The following is a 19,787-nucleotide window of genomic DNA, read 5'->3' on the forward strand; positions in this document are numbered from 1 at the left end:
ATAATTTTTAAACAGGCAAAGCAGAGATAAATGATCCAGTAAATAGTTGCCACCATGTCAGGTAGGTAGATCAAGAATGTCTGAGTCCCTCAAATGGCATAACACAAAATGCTAAAAGAAGAAAATGGCAGACAATGTACTTTGTCATAACAATATAGCAAGAAATGCCAGAGTTATAAAAATCTAAATTATAGTTCCAGGTATTAACTGTGCGCAAAGGTGGCAACTTTTACAACATGCCACATTTCAAAATTATTTATATCATGACTTCCTTATTAACTAGGATACATAAAGGAGAGCCAAGTGGTCAAGGGGTTTTCCAGGTTGAATGAATATTCCTATCTTTGGGTACATGTAGCTCTTGCTACATGAGTGAGAGGCAGCATCTAGGGGGAGCAGACTCTTCCATAGAAGAGAATACTATTAGTTTTATTGTGCTTAATGAAAAAAAGGAATGGGTGATCCACATTGAATGTCATAGAAGGGAGTTTCATACTCAATGAAAACTCATCTGCAGTGCTCGCTGCTGCCTCAGTACCTTCCTCATTGACTTCTACAAAAGATTTATGGAAAACTTCTGACAAAAATAGATTTTTTTTTTCTCTCAGTCATGCCTGAAAAGTCAGCATGGTTTGTGCTGAAAGCATCACTCATCCCCATGCTGCTCAAGGTCGATTTGAGGTCATAGCTCTCCTCCAGCTTGAATCTGGAGAGATACAGCTGCACATCATACATCTCCATCGTGTCTTCATGAGTCTAATCACTCAACTTCCCGTAAGTGATTGTCTTTTGCAGCTAGAGTTATGGGACAAAAAATAGAAGGTCATTAAAAATTTTAAAAGGAAAAGCAAAAAAATATTTGTTCAGTGACATTAAAAAGAGAAATCACTAAGAGGATAGTTCGAGAGACACCTGGGAAGACTTGTATGCACTGATGCAAAGAGAAAGGAGCAAAACCAGGAGAGCGATTTATACTATAACAATAATACTGTAAAAATTAACAACTTGGAAAGACTTTAGAGCTCTGATAGACACATTGATTTACTATGATTCCAGAGGACTGATGATAAAAGATGATATTCACCTCTTCACAGAGAAGTCATGGTCTTAATATGTAAAATGAGATACACTTTTAAACGTGGCCAATATAGAATTGTATTTTTTGGAGGCCAGGCAATGGGGTTAAGTGACTTGCCCAGTGTCACACAGCTAGTAAGTGTCAAGTGTCTGAAACCAGATTCAAACTCAGGTCCTCCTGACTCCAGGGCCGGTGCTCTATCCACCACACCACCTAGCTGCCCCTAGAATTGTATTTTTTCATGATTATGCATATTTGTTACAAAGTTTTTGTTTTTCTTTTTTTAGGGAGAGGAATTAGGTATAGAAGGAGGAGGGAGAGAAAAATAGTAAATATTTGTCAATTTTAGGAAAAGAAATGAACATATTCAATTTGTGAACTATCATAATCATAGTAGCACAGAGATAGCAGTATATAATTATTTAGAAATTCCAAAATTGGTGAAGACAGAATAAATAAGGAATTTAAGTGAGGAAAACATTTGCATAAATATCATTGGTACAAATGTAATATTCATGATATTGTAAGAATTGACATGAATATATAATACTTGACACCATTCCCCTGATAGCTGAGTATGAACAATTTCCAATTGAAAATAGAGTGATTATTTGAAAACAATCACTGATGGAGAATTCAAATTACAACAATTCTGAGATTTCACCTCCCACCATGGAAATTGACAAAGATAAAAAGTGAGAATAGCTAATAATGGAAAGACTGTGGGAAGACACATATCCTGATTCAATGTTGCTGGAACTCGACACTGGTTCAACAGTTCTGGAGATGAATTTGGAATTGTGCAAGAAATGTGACTATATTGTCCTTACTTTTTGACCCAGTGACTCTTCTACTGTGTATATACCTCAGCAAAGTAAAAAAGAGAAACAAAGGCCCTAAATAGACCAAAATATCCATAGTAGCAGTTTTGGTGATAGCAAAGAAGGGGAAACAAAATCAATTTTCATCAACTGGGGAATGTCTGAAAAACTTTGGTCTGTGAACATAAAGTAACATTTTTGCAAAGACAAAATGAAGAATTCAGAGAAACATAGAGAAATAGATCAAACAGAGGCAGAATGAAATAAGCAGAACCAAAAGAACAATATGCAGGTCTTCATCTGTATAAATAAAAAAAAATATTCAAATGGAGCTCAACTATGAATAATTGAAAAACCAGTAGAGATCCAGGGAACATATAATGAAATATAACTTCCTCCCACTGATACTAACTACCTTCTTCATGGCAGAGAAGCCCAGGAATATATAGAGTATTAGGACATAATAGTGTACATAGAATGTCTGTTTTAGTCCTTAGAAGGGGTGCTTTAGCTTAACTGTATATCTTTGTTACAAAGAAGAATTCAATCTGGAGGCTGTGGAGGAATTCTTTTCCTCAGAAATTACTATGCTGTAAAAAAAAAAATTACTATGCGGTAGGCATGAACAGAACATGGCTCTATTTTTTTTCTTAATATTCGATTTTCTTTTTGAATACCAATATGAATTTTTTTCTTTCCTTGTTTGGACAATACGATAATACTGGATCATAAAGTCGAGTCTAAAATACACTTTATATCCTCTGATTCCACCTGCCTTTGGAATTAGTCTTGTATTATGAATGACATTGAATATTTAGCCTCAGAGTTTGCCTGATGGTGAATTGTGAAAGACAGGTGGGCAAAGTGTTTCGTGGCTCTTCATCTTCTGTAGTGATGTTTAGACATAATTTACATACCTACACACACCACTCAGCTGCATGAACTTGGCAAACTCCCTTGGTCTATTTCTTCCCTTGTAAAATGAGTGGGATAGGCTAGGCTGGGTGATCTAAGGTCCCTTCCAACATTAACATTCTATGAGTTCATGTAAATGTATGCTTAGGCAATGTCTATGCAAAGATAGTAGCTATTGCTATTCAAGATATCATAAGAATTGACATGTAATAGTTGGCACCATTTCCCAATAGCTGAGTGGATGGCAGATACGAACATTTTTCAAAATTGGAAATGATGAATGACTATTTAAAAACAATCAGTGATGGAAAATTCATTTTAAAACAAGGAGATGAGCAATGAAAGAATGCATAAGGAATGGCCATTAGTTCCTTTTTATGAGAACCAGTTCCACCCTGTGGAATAGCATTTTTATCTTAAGCTTCATTTTAAAGCTGATAGTGTCCAGGACTAAGATCCACCCTAGTCAGAGCACATGTAGAGCTCACATTGAATTCTGGTTGCCACATTGATAAAATGGAGAGTATCTATAGAAAGATGAGCATTTATAGAGTATTTCAATAGAAAGATATCTATGATATGGTGAAAGGTCTCAAAATAATAGCATATGAGAATCTATTGAGGGAAATGGGAATTCTAGACTAGAGAAGAGAAAACTTAAAAAGGACAGGATGTCTGAATGGTTGTCATATGGAAGGTTGGGACTGGATTTGTTCTATTTTGTTCCAGAGGGCAGAACTAGGAATATAGGACAGATGTAGCAGTGACCAGTATAAAATTGATGCAAAGAAAAAGCACTTAACAATTAGATCTACTTCAAAGTGGAATGAGTTGCCCTATAGCATAATGGTTTCTCTCTCATGAGAAGTCTTCACAGACTACATGTGGTGAACCTTCTTTGTCAGGCATGCGTCAGCCTCTGTGGTCCCTTCTAGCTCTGATATTCTGCGATTAGCTTCTGCCATGTAGAATGCAGTTTCCAGAAGAAAGCAAATTGTGATTAGATAAAAACAAAAATTCAGAATCAGATGCCTGTGTCTCTAGGAATACCCCTTTCCCACCCCACCAGGCAAGGATAATGAAGGTATAGGTTTTAAGGTAGGGCAGGAACTCCCACTCCTCTGTAGTTAGATGAATTTCTATTCAGTCTTAACATCAGTGCTAGCTTCCTATAGACACAATCCTTTTTCAGCCTCATGGTAGAGATTTAAAACCTTTAATACCTCTGTTACATACAAATAGGATCTACTAATGTGTATAGTATGTGTGTACTAACCTATGTGGACAATAAGCATAAATAAGCATTCCTCATACCTACCTCTTGACAAATTCATACATTGTCCTAGTATGAAAATGTATTTCTCATTCAACATATATTTTCAGATTGGGATAACATGTGAATTTGCTTTTCTCTATTTTGTTTACTTTTACTGGATACTGAAGTGTGGAATTCCTTTGTTAAGCATTACATAGCTGATGTGTGTCAGAAGCCCAGCACTGTAATAGCAGTAAGACAAATAGTCTCTGGGCTCTGGACTCTGGAGGCCAGATGACCACCTGTCAGTGGTACTCTAAGAAGGACCCTTGTTTGGCCTCTGGCGTCCTCTTCCAAGCCTGGGATTCTCTAATTGTTCCTGACAATCCACTCTCCAGGCTGAGAGGTCTGCAGAGGAGAGATTAGAGACGCCACCTTCTGGGAATTGTGGAGAGCTGCAGGAAGTAATTAAGGAAAGGGGCAATAATACAATGAGAGGCTTATAATGTGCAAAACTGTGAACAGCAAATAACTGTGCCAGTCTCTGAGGAAGGGTTGGTCATTGACAGGAATTGAATTTTGAAATATGAATTCTAATAAGACTTCTGTTTGCTTCCTTCGGTCTGTAAATACTTTTCTTTCCACCCCCACCCCTTCTTTGAGCTGTGTGAGCTGTGTACTTGTAAGAACTACTGGTAATGACACAATGGGCTATGTAATTATGTCCTATCATGTAGTAACTTTCCCAGGAGTTTTGGGTACAGGAAATTCCTAGTCATGTGAGAAATCTTCCCCATGATAATGGGGCTTTTTGTGCCACATGACAACCTGGGACACAAAGCTTAGGATTTTAGTAGGTACTTGGCAAATAGTTATCAAATGATCATTGATTCAGAAAGACTAGTACAAACACACTGCCAGAGCCACACTTGAGAATTTGGCAGGGACCAGAGATTACCTCTGACGAACAAAGGGCCAAAAGAAATGAGTTCATGATGGAAAAAAGAAAGGGCAGCTTGGAGAATAACGTGTTTAAAATGTGGAAATGGGAAACTCACCCTTCTCCATTTTGTAAATATTAAAACATATTTACATAATGTAGGTTATTGTTTCAGTCCACTAATTCTACCATTCAAGAGATGTTAAAACACTTTCTCAATGAAACTTCTCTTGCCTATTAATTCTTGTCCCTGCTCAAATATTGGTTAAAACTCAGAGTAAATTCTGAGCCTTAAATCTCTTCCCTTATCAAGGTCACAACAGAACTAAAATATCCTATACAGTAAACTCTTTTTTAATCCACAATGGATAGGAAGTAAGTTGCTTCCCATCACTATGTGTGAAATACATAGATTAGAAATTTTCAGAAGAATGCCATAGACAAAAATCTAAAAATCTTTGGACATAAATGATTTTAGTTTCTCCCTGATGATTCAGAAGGCACTTCAGGATCATCATCAATACCAATAATCATCATACAGAAATAAGGAAAACATGTAGACATAGGGTTTGATTGGTTGGATTCAGGGTAAGTGGTTTTAGTCTGGAATGCCATCTTCACTCACACCAACAATACGAAAAATTGTAGGTAAAAAATGAATAAACCTAGGAAGTCTCATTTGATTTTTAAAAAACTCAAGTGAAATGCATTTGCTAATTACTTCCCCCAGTCTGGACAATATAGGAAAACAACCCTTGTGAACAACATCTTGACTGTCCAAGGTTCCCTTTAATCGACTGATGCAAAGTTCAGTTCTCTCAACAAGACAGTTGATTTAGCTCAAGCCTCAATGAGAGGAACAAAATGCCTAGAGAAAAAGAGAGATTTTTCGACTCTTACTTTGGTTGACAAAGGCCAGCATCTGAAATCACTGAAGTTCTAAGAGCTGAGAAAAATGGTAATGAGCAGTGCTTTATGACTTCTGACCCCCGCTGAGCTGGCCTAGCAACGTTTTAGCCAGGGGATCCTCCCAACCCTATACATCCTTTTCTCAGATAACCCTAAACATTCTCTGATGAAATGTAACTGAATTATAAGCGTCCTTGAAATATGTAACATCCTGTAAGCCACTGGGTCAGACCAGTGGCCCACTCCATGGAGCTTAATATTCAACCTTTGACAGCAGAGACATAAAAGGACTTTTTGTGGTAGTTGTGCTCCATAACAATAACCTCCAAAGGACAATAATGGATACACAAGAATTCAGTGTAACAGTGTTACCACAATAAGAAAAACAGAGTAGCTCGGTTCTGATGTAGGTAAGCCGCAGCTAAGAAGAGCCCTGAGGACCTTCTCTGCTGGTTTACTGTTCCTGTGTGAAGCCTGGACCCAAATGGCTCTGGAGGAGAACGTGAGGCTGATGACTTTGCACAGTTCTCCATCACTTAAATCTAATTCATGTGTACGTCATGGATCACCTGTCTTTCTTTGTGGTGCCTATGCCTGTCCTGGTCTAGCAACCAGGTTGAGGGGCTAACAGAACTTGGAAACAGATTATGGAAGGCAACATTTTGGATTGTCATTCATTTATTCATGTGACATATATTTATTCATTGGTTTTCACTTCACCTTAGTATCTTGGAACCTAAGATAGAGCCTAGTATGCAGTGATTAATAAATTATCTATTTCTATTTACAATACATTTCTATTACAAGGCACTGTGTTAAGCACTAGGACTACAAAGGTCAAGTGATAAGCAATCCATTTCCTCAAGCAGCTTACTTTGTATAGCAACTGGGGAGGACACAATATAATGCAATGATAATAAAATAATTACACATCAGAAAATAGAAGATAAGACAGGCTGGTAACCAGCCTACACAATGAATGTCTAACCTACCTTCCAGCTCTCGCATGCTGCAATTCTAAGCAATTATAAACAACGTGAAATCAGACCCAACTTCTCCAGCTGCCAATAATCACTGAAGGCCCTCCTAGGCAAAATTACAAAAGAAACACCAATTGCCTAGGCAAATGCAGCTAATGATTTGTAATTAATTATATAATACAGTCTTTCACTGAGGAAGATACTGGAGCATTTGGGCATTATTTGCTGAAACCCTATTCGTTGGTCCTGAAATGTGAATCAGAAAATCATCTAACTTAAAAATAAGATAACAAAGAAACTAATGTCTATTGCAAAATACTAACATTTAGATTCTTAGGAGTCCGTGTATAAGCCAAAAAAGTTCTAAACCTGAGGAGAGCAATACAAAATAAAACTCCACATTTCAAACTGCTAATTATTACAAAATCAAAGATAGTGGGGGTCATCAGTCCCTTGAGATTTTAATAATAATGCTCAGAGCTTTTTTTTTTCTGAATTGAATGTACAGGTAAGGTCTTGTGCTCTGGATTAGTTCATTTACAAAGCCTGAATGTTGGCCAACCAAAGACTTCAAATATTTAGTCAATTCACATTGGCAAGTAAAATAACCAAATCATCCTTCAGCTTTCTGATGTGACTACAACACTAATCTTTAAACAATTTTACAATAGCTTAAAATATATAACACATATCTCTAAAACTAAAACCTCATTGTCACCAAGACTGTAAACTAAGAGACAAGGTATCATGCTCCCACAATTTAAGATAACATTTAACATCTTACAACTTCAGCAAAGAAGTTACAGTGTTTTAACAAGCTTGCAAAACCTTGAAAGGGCAAGTCAATCAGAAGGGCCCTAATTTTTTAATAGACCCAAAAGTTCTAGAGGACAGAGCCAGTTTTAACTAGCCCTAAGAAGGACAAAGGGCGTGGGCTTTTGGATGAGGAGGGATGGGGAGAGGGAAGGGGGGGTATGTCTAGGGGACATAGGATGGGTGAATGTGTAAGATTGTAACCTGGAAAGGAGCGGACCAATCTGGGCCTGGAAGGGAGGAATCAAGGTGTTCTAACAGTATAAAGCTGTCTCTCGCTTCAGTATTGGGCGCTATCTCTTCTGAGTGGTTTTGCCTGATTCTTCCAAGAACTGTAAAATAAATGCTTGTTCACTCACTCTGAGCTTAGTTTCGTTTTTAACTAGAAGGCTTGATTTCTCTAAGGCCTTATTTCTAACAATTGGGAGCTCGTCCAGAATCCAAAGACCCCCAACCCGGACCCAAGTGAGTGAACTCAGAGAAGAGCACTCCCACCCTTAATTTGGTAGTCCCTGATTTATTCCTTGGGCTGATTCGATTCGAGTCACCTGGACCCTGAGGTTTTGGATTTTAAGGCTAAAAAGGGTGAGTGAGAAATCGGGGGAAATACCCGCGGTGCCCAGGGGACTAGGAAAGTCAAGATATCTTAAGCAAGGTAAGGACCAGTCCTGGGAAGAACAGGGACCCTTGGAGGAGAAAACCTCGTGATGGGAGGCCAGGGGATGCTAGCTAGCAAACTGAGGTAGCAGGACTACCCAGGAAAAACTTTTCCTACTGAAGGAAAAGGGGAGGAAAAACCTCGGAATCCATTCAAAGAGGACCCTGGGACAAAATGAGTTTCTTTTGACGGGTCAAGGTTAGGATTAGAATTGTGCGCACGCTGTCAGTCTGTCTGTGGATGTTTTGTGTGTGCCAGAAAAATTTTGGGGTAACTTTTGAGGTCTGAGAGTGGAGAAGGAACAATGGGAAAAAGCTCCAGTCTCAGGCTTTCAGTGCGACATTGAGATTAGAATCAAAAAGGCAGGGAGAGAATCTCTCAGAAGTTAGTGGAAGGTGCAGCAAGCAGCCTTTACTGATATGGGTTTGGAGCATGAAAGAGAGAGGGAAGGGGCTGAGAAGAATTTGAATTCAGGTTTAATGGGATCCCAAGACTAAGAATTTGAATTGCTGTCTTTGAATCCCTCCCTCCAATATATCTGGTATCGGGGCAATGTGTTTAGAGTTTAAAAGACAGAAAAACCCTTATTTTTTTTTAATGTGGTAAGATTTCAGTGATTTGTTTAGAATGCGTAGTAAAGTTGTAAAAGTGGTTTGGGAAGGGGGGGAAGGGAGAGTACTATTCTCTGGATTTGGAATTCTTATCTCCCTTCAGATTTCAGAACTACAAAGGAAACCTGCTCAGCCTTGGTGAGTGTAATTTGGGTGGGGGTAGGGTGTTTTGATGGTTGTTCTGGATAGCTTTAAATGGTTTAAGTAAGTTGAGAAGGTGTGAGGAAGTGGTCTGTTTTAAGTAGAAGGATTAAAAAATGAAAATTTTGTAGCTCAATTTGAAAACCAATAAAGTTAAGGGGTTAAAGTTAAGAGGGTTAAAAAGGCCATCCATCTCTCAGGATAAACCTGTAGGAGGGCTTTATGTAAGCTGGGTGGGAAAACCTGACTACACCCAGTTCAAATTGCTGAAGCCTGAGATTTTCAGGAGGGTGGCTCTATCTGAGCCTATCTGGCTCTAAGAAGCAGAGGGGACTTTTTCTTTGTTCCCTTAAGGAAGTAGGAAAGAAAAGGAGAGAGAATTATTTAGAGCAGGAATTATCAACACTTGTGTCTTTTCAAGGGAATATGTAAATTTGTGGAGAATATTTCCTTTTAAAGGGCCAAGAGTATTGGATTTAAAACAAAAATGTTTTAAAATGTTTATCATTAGCGACTGTATATTCGGATCTGATTGGATTTAAGTTTACTGTTCTATAAAGGAAAAAAAAATAATGGTTGCTATGGGACAAAAAAAATTATTATATAATGATTGTAAAATGCTTAATACAATGGCATATGTTAAACACGGCATTGTTATTACTTAATGTAATTGTTAAAGGCACCAAGAGTAAAAAGAGTGATAATTTCTATATGTGATAATTTGGAAATGAAATTGATGTTATCTGAAGTTTATTGTTTGTGTTACAAAAGTTATTACTGTATTTCTAAATTCTATTGTATTTCTAAAACTCTTAGATTGTAAAGTTTGAGGGACCATTGTGAGGTAGAAATGATGTTAAAGTAACTCTTGACCTGGAATGGGTCTTCTAGTGATAAAGATGAGATAATTTGAAACTGTTAAATACCTAGTGAGGTATATTTAGTTATAGTTATATAGTTATGACTATGATAGCAGATTTTCATCTAAAATCTTGACTATTATAAAAATATATGGTGGTTTAAAGTTATAGTTTTAACATTAATTATGAGATGAATGATTCTCTGTACAAAGTGACTTAGAATTACATTTATCTAAATTGATAATGGGTTGTTTCAAAGCTTATTATAATTATGGAAATAATTTTATAATGTATGCCCTGTGGTACAAACATTTTATTGTGAAAAACTTTATTTATATGTATTGATTTGGAATTAATGAGGTATTCTCTCATATCAGGTTCTCAAAAAAAAAAAAAAGAAAAAAACCAGTCTGTTGGGGTGGGAGAGGCCCTAGGAGACTGTTGGACCTGGTGGAGGGGCTCAGAAAGAAAGAAAGGTTTTTTTAAAAATTTCTGATAATTATTAATTGGATCTGTTTCAAGTTTTAATATACTGCTTACATATTTATGAATTTTCTTATATGATGTAATCTGGTAAGCCAATTGTATTAGTTACGTTGTTGGAAGGGCCATTTATTTTATAATCTGGAATGTTAGATTAAGAATTGTGCCTTCAGAGAAAAGAAAAAGGAATGAATTGGGGCTGTTGGGGCATTCTATGTGGTCCTGTTTTGTAACATTTCCTTTTAAGTACTGTAATTTAAGAAATGAGAACCTCCAAGTTTTGTCTATGTTTAAAGGAAAGTTTTTTAGCTGGGATTATTTGGCTCTCACTTATGAAGTTTAAAACTGTTAATGAAGCTATTTGGAGTAATTGTTTAAGTGAAGTACTGGTAGAAGTATTTTGTTTGTGTGAAAAGAAACTGGGTAATTATGCAAAAAAAAAAGATTTTGTAAAATCTCAATTTTTATACAGACACCTTTTGACTAGAGAATTTAGGTAACTAGGAATTTTATGGTAATTAGGAAATTGTAAGCTGTTTTTAAGAAAGGGAGATACTTTTATTAAAGAAAATGTTTTGATGAAATCTTTGATATTCTTTTAGAGGTCCTGCTAAATTTCTGTTTGTAAGAAAATTATGTCCAAACCTACTATAAACTTAAAAGTTTCATTCCTGGGTTTGTTGTATCCTTGGATTGGACTTAACTGGGTGCTTTTAGAGAAATAGTCTCAATGGAAGCAGTGTCAGAGACCTAAGGCTAGTGATTAATACTAAAGCATATAAGCTGTAAGTAGGAAAGATCTTACTATTTTGACCTGAATTCATTCCACGGCCTAGCAAGAGTTAAAATTACTGTTTGAACTTACCATATGTATAGGATTCAAGTCCTGAAAGTGTCTCATTCTTTCAGGTTGAGAGTGGTTAGAGAGGGATAAATAAGCTTGAGAAACAGGCAAATTTATGTAGACTAGCCCCTTATGATCTTAATGGAAATTTGATTTTACTCAGGATGTTATTAGGAACCAGAACATTTGTAGGAAGTTATGCAAACTACTTAGAGCTCACCTTGGAGATGTTCCCTAATTAAACTATATTCCCACCTTGAAACACTGATAAGGGGAATTTGCTATTTACAACCTTGGGAACTGTTAATGAACTATTATTCTGAGTCTAACTCCAGGTATGGTTAACAAGGAACTGATTGAGCTACTGACCCATGACGTCAGCAATCTGCAAAGAGGTTTGTGAGAAGCACCTATGAGCAGCAAGAGGGTGTTCTCCTGGGAAGGGCAGGAGAAAGGCTTTTCTGCATGGCTGAGGTAAGATTCTCTTGACTCAATTTCCCCACTATGACACCTGGCAGACTTTAAGCCTGGCTCAATGCAGTTGGTCATTATATAACTTCTGCCTGGAATTGACATTAATCTAAGGAAGCATTGTTCCCTTACTTTAGTTATGTCTATGTTCTTTCATGGCAAATTCCTATAAGCATAAATATCAAATCTATTAAATAACAGATTGATGTGAGAACATCTGAGGTTATTATAGTAAGATACAAGTATAAGATTGAGTTATTTGGCCTAGAATTTCAGAATTAAGTATTCAGTCTTGACATCTGTTACTAGTATGTTCCTGTATAAGTCAGGATCCTTTAATTTCTCATAGTGGTTATGATGAGGTCTAGAGGTTTGGGGGTACTGGTACTCCAAGGTCACAACATGAGGGTCCCACCTGAAGGAGTTCAGCCCATGTCTTTCAGCCACGGGGGAAGTTTGTTGGAGATAAACCTTATAGGCCAGTTGAGTGAAGTATTAGGGTTTTCTGGGGTCCATTGACAAATGGGAGCCAGATTCTTTCTGGGGCAAGGGGCAAAGGTGTCGACTTGGGCCCATACCCCATCATTAGGGGATAATTAGCCCAGGAGATTGTGGAACCAGAATATTATTCTGTTACTTAGTTAATACTTACTTAATGTTAAAGTTGTCTCATTTTGTTACAAATTAATGTTAAAAGAACAATAGCTTGTGACTTATCTTGTAAATGCCTTGAAAGAAGCATCTACTTTAATTAAGGATTATTTATTTGTACACGACTAGAAGTTGGGATTGTTTTATTATTTGATATGTACTGGTTTTAAATTAACTAGTATGTATTGGAGCTGTAATTAATTCCTTAGTGGAATCTCATCCTCCTGATGGAGGAATATGAATAGGAATGTATAATGAATTAATGCAAGGTATAAAACTAGAAGTAATGCAGAGTATAAGGCTAAGTTCTAATTTGAATTTCTTAAAACACGACAATTGGCCATGGTTCCAATTTTGACCTTGTAATAGTAGAGACATGGGGGTTGAGTTAACTTTCATTATTTGCCCTGGTTATTGACAAAGTAATTTAAAAATTGTACTGAGATCAGTCTTGTAGGAGAGTGGATACAAGAAGGAAGATCTCTGCAGGAGGAGTCTGTTGGACATTGTTTGAACGGCACTTGGACCAGAAGACTTCACCAGATGATGTCCAGAATGTCAGACAGCTGTATGAGAAGAGACTTCTGAAGCTTTAAATGGACAATTTATCATACTTTTGGGTCTCTATCTGTACTTAATAAAGGGACTGCCCCTTTTTTGATTTGTCAGTGTGTCAGTCAATTTCTCCCTTCCTTCTCCTATACTGTTTTAAGTCCCCAAAATCCTTTGAAATGTTACCCAGCAGCACAGCCCCAGATAGAACCATCACTAAGGCATTGCAAGGTTTAACCACTACTGACCGAAGAAGGTGGAGTCTGATCCCAAGAGTTGGCCCAAAACGCAGGGGTGGGGAATTCCATCACTAATTGGCTGGAAAGGTGGTTTGGAAAATGGAAAGGGGTAGCATTGTCTCTGATCACTTCCCTAATTATGGGTATAGCAATTATGACTACTGTGGGATGTTGCATAGTCCCTTGTATAAGAGGATTAGTTCAAAGATTGATGGAAACCGAATTAACCAAGGGATCCCCACCAGGAGAGTATGCTAATTTACAAGTCATGGGGCCAGGGAATGTAAGGATTATGATGGAAAAGACTGAGATAGCTCAGGCTAAAGAAGTTTGAAAGAGACCGAGAGTGTGGGAGCATGATTTTTGTAAAGAAAAAGAGGTGGGATTGTAAGAGACAAGGTATCATGCTCCCACAATTTAAGATAACCTTTGACATCTTACAACATTAGCAAAGAAGTTACATTGTTTTAACAAGCTTGCAAAACCTAAAAGATTAGGGCCCTAATCTTTTAATAGACCCCAAAGTTCTAGAGGGCAGAGCCAGTTTTAACTAGACCTAAATAGGACAAAAGGGATGGGTTTTTGGATGAGGAGGGATGGGGCAGCATGTCTAGGGGACATGGGATGGGTGGATGTGTAAGGTTGTAACCTGGAAAGGAGCGGACCAATCTGGGCCTGGAAGGGAGGAGTCAAGGTGTTCTAACAATATAAAGCTGTCTTCTCGCTTCAGTATTGGGCACAATCTCTTCTGAGCAGTTTCGCTTGGTTCTCCCAAGAACTGTAAAATAAGTGATTGTTCACGCACTCTGAGCTTAGTTTAGTTTTTAATTCGAAGGCGTGATTTCTCTAAGGCCTTATTTCTAACACTAATTAATAGGAATGTACTTTTTTTTTTTTTAAGTGAGGCAATTGAGGTTAAGTGACTTGCCCAGAGTCACACAGCTAAGAAGGATTATGTGTCTGAGGCTGGATTGAAACTCAGGTCCTCCTGACTACAAGACTGGTGCTCTATCCACTGCACCACCTAGCTGCCCAAAGGAATGTACTTTTACAGAGAAAATAATTAAGTCTGAGTAGGAATTTAAATAGATTTAAATCAATTCTGGTTCTTTCTGTTCTCTCCTTGTCCTTAAAATAAAACAATGTAACCACCATTCACTCCTATGTGGTCATTGTTGGAGTTACATAAGGGTTAAGTTTCCACAGTTTCCTAAGGTAGAATAGTGCAGAGGGTTACAGAAACAACTCACGGAAGCAGTTACACTGCAGGTGGGCTTGGGCTTAGCCAAAACCTGATGGTTCCAAGAAGATACCAAAATCAAGATAAGAGCCCATCCTGGTCACAAAGCTAAATAGCTGCTGAGCATGCTTAGTGAACGTCAGGCTGTAACCTGGAAGGAACAGATCAATCCAGGCCTGGGAATGTTGCAGTCTGAAAGGTTAAGACCCCTCAAAAACTGGAGTACAGGAAGGGGTCATCTGGAGTGAATTCATAGACTCAAGCATTCTTTAAGTCAAGGTGGCAAAGATTTATTGTTACACTTTTCAGTGGGCAAGGATTCTTAAGGAACCTGCAAGAGACTGAGGATGGAGCTTGGGTTTATATGGAAAAGAGTATGGGAAAGGAATGCCCGGGGTACTGATTAGGTAATCCAAAGTTCCAGGTGTTTTGGGGAGCTATGGATGAGAAAGTACAGGGAGTATACCAGGGAGGGAGATATCAGAGGTATGGATCTTGGGAGTCTGGTAGGAAGAAGAGTCCTTGGGTCAGTTGAGGACAAAACTCCTTGGGCTGGGCAGGGCACCCCTCTCTCTGTCTTGATGAGAGAATGGTCTGCAACAAGGGAAAGCTTTCTCACAAGACGGGACTAAGGAACTGGGAGGCTTCCAGAGACTTGATCTAAGGGCTGGGGCCCGAGTAGCCCAGCACTCTCTCACCTAGCTTTGTGTAGCTGCACCAGAAAGAGAGATGAGGGTCTTGCTGGGGCCCACGCATGAGTAATTGCTAGGCACAGTGTCCTTGGGCTGGGGAGTGATTGTCAGAGACAATGTTTCTAAGACTAGGGAGAAACTGGGGTCCAAGTACAAGCACAAGCACCCAAGCAACCCATTAGGAGGTTTCAAGTCGAATTTAACTGCTTAAAAGCACTTTTGCCTTTGCACTAGGGGCCCACCCCTCCTGAAGAGGGGTGGAGCTGCTTCTGGCCAGAAATGTCTAAATCCTCTGGACTTTGTAATAAACTTTCTTGATACTAAATTTTTGGTATCAAGCGTGTTTCTAACAGTCATGAACACACAAAAAAAGTATTTCTGGACTTTTAATTGACCCAAATGATTGGCACAATTTTACCAAGTGGACTAAGTTGTTGGTAATAATATAATGTAAATAACACTTTGAAGGAGTATTTGGCCTTAGTAGGATTAAAGGTGGCTTCACCTCACAAGTTTTCATAGTAATGATCTTCTTTTTTTATTTCAAACCTAACTCTAGATACAACCACCTCAGGAAATATGAAATGGTTCTTCACCTTGGTATTTAAAGAGCAGAATGTAGGTTATAGCAGGCAAGCAGTCAAAGGATAATTCTTTCATTCATTTTCACTATGATTGTACTCTTATTGTAAAGATGGACTAGAAATTAATTTGAAAATGGACACCTTGATTTGCTTGACACTTCCCCACCCCCCCAATTACCCAGGAAACCAGAAGAACTGTATGAGGACTGGCTGTCATGGCTTGACATACTAATGATCCTTTATGGTGAGGAGGAGTAGGAAGGTCCCAGCTGGACCTGAAGACAATCAGCAATTCTAAAGTCAATTAAGCAGAAAAAAAGTAGTGCCACAATTAGAATCCATTATTGCTAGTCGAATACTACTCCATCTACACATACGAGGAGGTATATGAGGCTATATTTCTATAACAAATTGTAAAATGAACCAGATGAGCCTCAAGGAAGAAACATTATAGTATGAAGTGTTATATCATTTAATCTTGGGATCATTAACTTACCTTTTTCAGATCAATGTTTTCATCAGGAACCATAATGACCATGCTTAGCTCCTCACCCACACAGGGGAGGCTCCAGGATTTTTTTGGACACTTCCTCTATGTAGGTAATTTTAAATGTTGCTTCTTTAAACATCATCTGCACTGGCTTTTTCTCATTATAGTGAGGAAAAGGTGAACATGACATTAACATCAGATTATTCAAGGTGCTAATAAAACTTACTGAAAAGATGCAGTTGCTTAAGGAACTCTTTATAATGCATACAAAGGAATCATTATTTCCGTGGCTTTGTCAGTGAATGCAAAGTGTCATCAACTAATACATGCTTAAAAGAGTCTTCAGTTAAAAAAGAAAAAAAAATAGACAATCACTACCTCAACTTCCAGAAAACTAAGCTATTGCTAAAAGGCAAAGATTTCTTCATTCAGTAAAATTACATGGAACCCTCTTTGCTTTCCATAACAGGAAATCAGGGTTTTTCCCCTCTGACAAAATAAAAGAGGCACATTATCCCCCATTTGCCATAACACCTGCTTGAGTAAATGTGAAACACTTAAAAAGAAATCCTAGCATTGTATCTCCATTTTCCTTATCATGCCATTAAGCTACATTTGCTACAGGGTGGAATTGTGCAAAGCATTTAAAAAATAACCCATTCCTATTTCCAATTTGACTGATTATGTAAGACTATAGTTAAGTGTATTGGTGAGGGAGCAGGGTCTGGATGGAGAGGAGAACAGAAGCACTGAAGAGGTGAGAGATATCTGAGCCTATATAAGTGGGCTTGGCATGCTTCTCTGGATTAGCGATATCTGACTCATCACAGCCTTTGTTTCTTCCATACTACTTCTGGGTCAGTGGTCTGGCAGTGGTGATTGATATGCTCTGGAGGAAGCAGGAGAACATTGGGACTAGACCAATACAGGCAAGTAGAGACCTCAGGCTCTCAGGGTATGGCCATATTGAACCTAACAGGGCCTTTATTATTGGTCCCTAGGTGCAATGGGGTGGGCCCCATATGTATACTTCAATTTGAGATCAGGGAAATGGCCTCTTGCAGAGCAGGCTCAGAGGAAGGAGTACAACACACACCACTCTGCCCAAATCCCTCCTGCTGCAAAATGATGTCAGGAAGTAGGAGAGGGCCTAATTTTCTTTGCCTTCCCTTTGATAAGACATTCAGTACAAGAAGCCATAAGAGATGAGGAGAATCTTCTATTCTACAGAATCATTACATGTAGAGTTCTGGTGGTACAGGAGTCAGTTACATAGAATCTGAAGATCCAAAAGTATAGAAAATTATGGTTGTGACCCCTAGCAGATTGCATGTCTTCAGAAGAAATGTGGGAAGCAAAACCTGCTAGAAAAAAGGAATACAGACAGAAAGGAAAGCAATGAGATGAGAACTTCCAGCCCCCCTTATACAGAATAAATGACCAATATGAAGACAGTGAGTAGACCATTCCCAGCCCAACTTAACAAGCAGAGAGAGATTTTTTTCAGGAAATTGTTCAAGCAACAATTCTGAAGGACAGAGATGTAAACATTCTTACATGGGTGAACCAGTTCTTACTCAGTATATGTAGAGATAAGGCCATAATGGCCCCCCATAAAGCAAAGGGAGGAAGAAAGAATGACAGGTCCTAGAAGGAAGGATATTATTATCATAGTAAGAGAATCAGGGTGAAGCCTGAGGATGGCAAGGGACCAACGGTGGGTGTATTCAGGCATATTGCCTGAAGCTCTACCAACCTTTATTTCAACCTCAGAATCAATAGACAGCAGACACAGCAAAGGAGAAGTAAAACTGTTGAGCTGGTGGATGTAGGCTACACCATTCCATGGCCACTGAATTACTAATTCTCTTGGAAGGAGGTAGAGAGAGTAAGCCATAGGCACCTTTTATGACAACATTCATTCTTCTCATTACTTCTTAACCAGTTGATTTCGACTCTCCATTGCACCCCTTTTTTCCAAGGGCTTTATAAGTATTGAAAGGTTCACACGTTAAGTCTCTTTGGGCAGTAAAAGGACAAATGATCCTTTTTTGTTAATCTACTTGCCAGCAGTGGTTGATAAAATTGATTATTATTTACCCAGAAACTCTCATCTCTTGAAAATTTTTACTTACAGCAAGCAGGAGAGTCACTTGGTCAGATCTACTTTTAAGGAAAATTATTTTGGCAATAATATGTAGTATGGACTGGAGTGGGGAGATATTTGATACAGAGAAGAAGCTGTTACAATAATCTACAATACAATAATACAAGAGGTGATGAGGACATGGACTAAGGGCTAACTGTGAGAATAGAGGAAGGGGCCAAATATGAGATGTCGTTAAGGTAGAAAAAGAAAGATTCTGCAACTGATTGGACATGTGGGGTGAGGGAGCATGAAGATAATGCCAAGTTTATGAGCCTGGGGGGCTGGAAGGGTAGTGGTGCCTTTGACAGAAATAGGGAGGCTGAGAAGTGGGAGAGGGGATTTGTTATGAACACAAAGGACTGATTTAGGAGGATTGAGACAGTAAGAGATGGAAAGGTAGGAATTTTAGAGTTCAATATCACAGGAGGAGCATCTTTGAATGAAATCTCCAATGTAGTCACCCCTGAGGGTAGCTGAAGTGAAGTTATGATGCTGGTCATAGGAGGTAAAGAAGTCAATGAACTGAGATAACAGGGACTTCAATACAAAGGGACAGGTGTTTAATTTTCCAACTATCAGTCCAGAGATGGGGATGTGGAGGAAGATTCTTCTAGGCATTGGAAGTCCTTGAGAAAGAAAGCTCTGTGATGTGGAGGCTGGTAAAGACTTTGACTGGTGGAGGGGAAAGAACGTAGATGCATAGTGTGAACCTCAGAGGAGGAGAGGTTTCCTAGAGAATGGGGAGACATTGCAAATTATAGCAAAAGAGAGAATCTCTGGAAGTGGCAAGGAGGATTCCTCTTGGTCCAGTGTGTTGCTCCATAACAAGTGAAGACCCATATGTACTGGAGATAGTAGCCCATGATACACTAACAAGTTTCCACAAATATCAAAAGACAGAGTGACAAATAAAAAGGTTCAGTTTAGAGAGGAGCTCATTAACACAGCTAGGGAGTATGGGCACTTTTCAGAAGAACACAACGGAAGGGAAACACAGAGAACTATGTAGCCTATGGAGGGGATAGAGGATGATAGGCCTGGAAATAAAGTATAGTGAGAGGTATAAGGGAAGAGATTTCCACTCAGCCCTTATTTCCCTCTGACTGTAAACCTTGTTTAGAATTGCTTCCTAGAATATAGGATGTGTGTGTGCTTGAATTGATCTGCAGATTATTTAAAGTTTCCTATGTTTCGCAGGTAGGTGATACAATGAATAAAAAAGTCAGACCTGATGTCAGGAAGAATTAAGTTCAAATCCAGCCTCAGACACTTACTAGCTGTGTGTGACCCAGGGCAAGTCACTCAACACCATTCTGCTTCAGTTTCCTTGTAAAGTAGAGGTAATAATAGCAAATGCTTCTCAAGGTTATTGTAAGGATAAAATGAGGTATGCAAACCTAAAAGCTCTATG

General features: G+C 38.5%; 1 pseudogene; it reads right to left on the reverse strand.

Annotated features, from left to right (window-relative positions):
- Window positions 1-386: 386 nt before the first annotated feature.
- Window positions 387-16,417, reverse strand: LOC114040617 (annotated as a pseudogene).
- Between the last annotated feature and the right edge of the window lie 3,370 nt (window positions 16,418-19,787).

Source organism: Vombatus ursinus, unplaced genomic scaffold (genome assembly GCF_900497805.2).
Source record: "Vombatus ursinus unplaced genomic scaffold, bare-nosed wombat genome assembly UNPS02013835.1, whole genome shotgun sequence".
NCBI classification, from domain to species: domain Eukaryota; kingdom Metazoa; phylum Chordata; class Mammalia; order Diprotodontia; family Vombatidae; genus Vombatus; species Vombatus ursinus.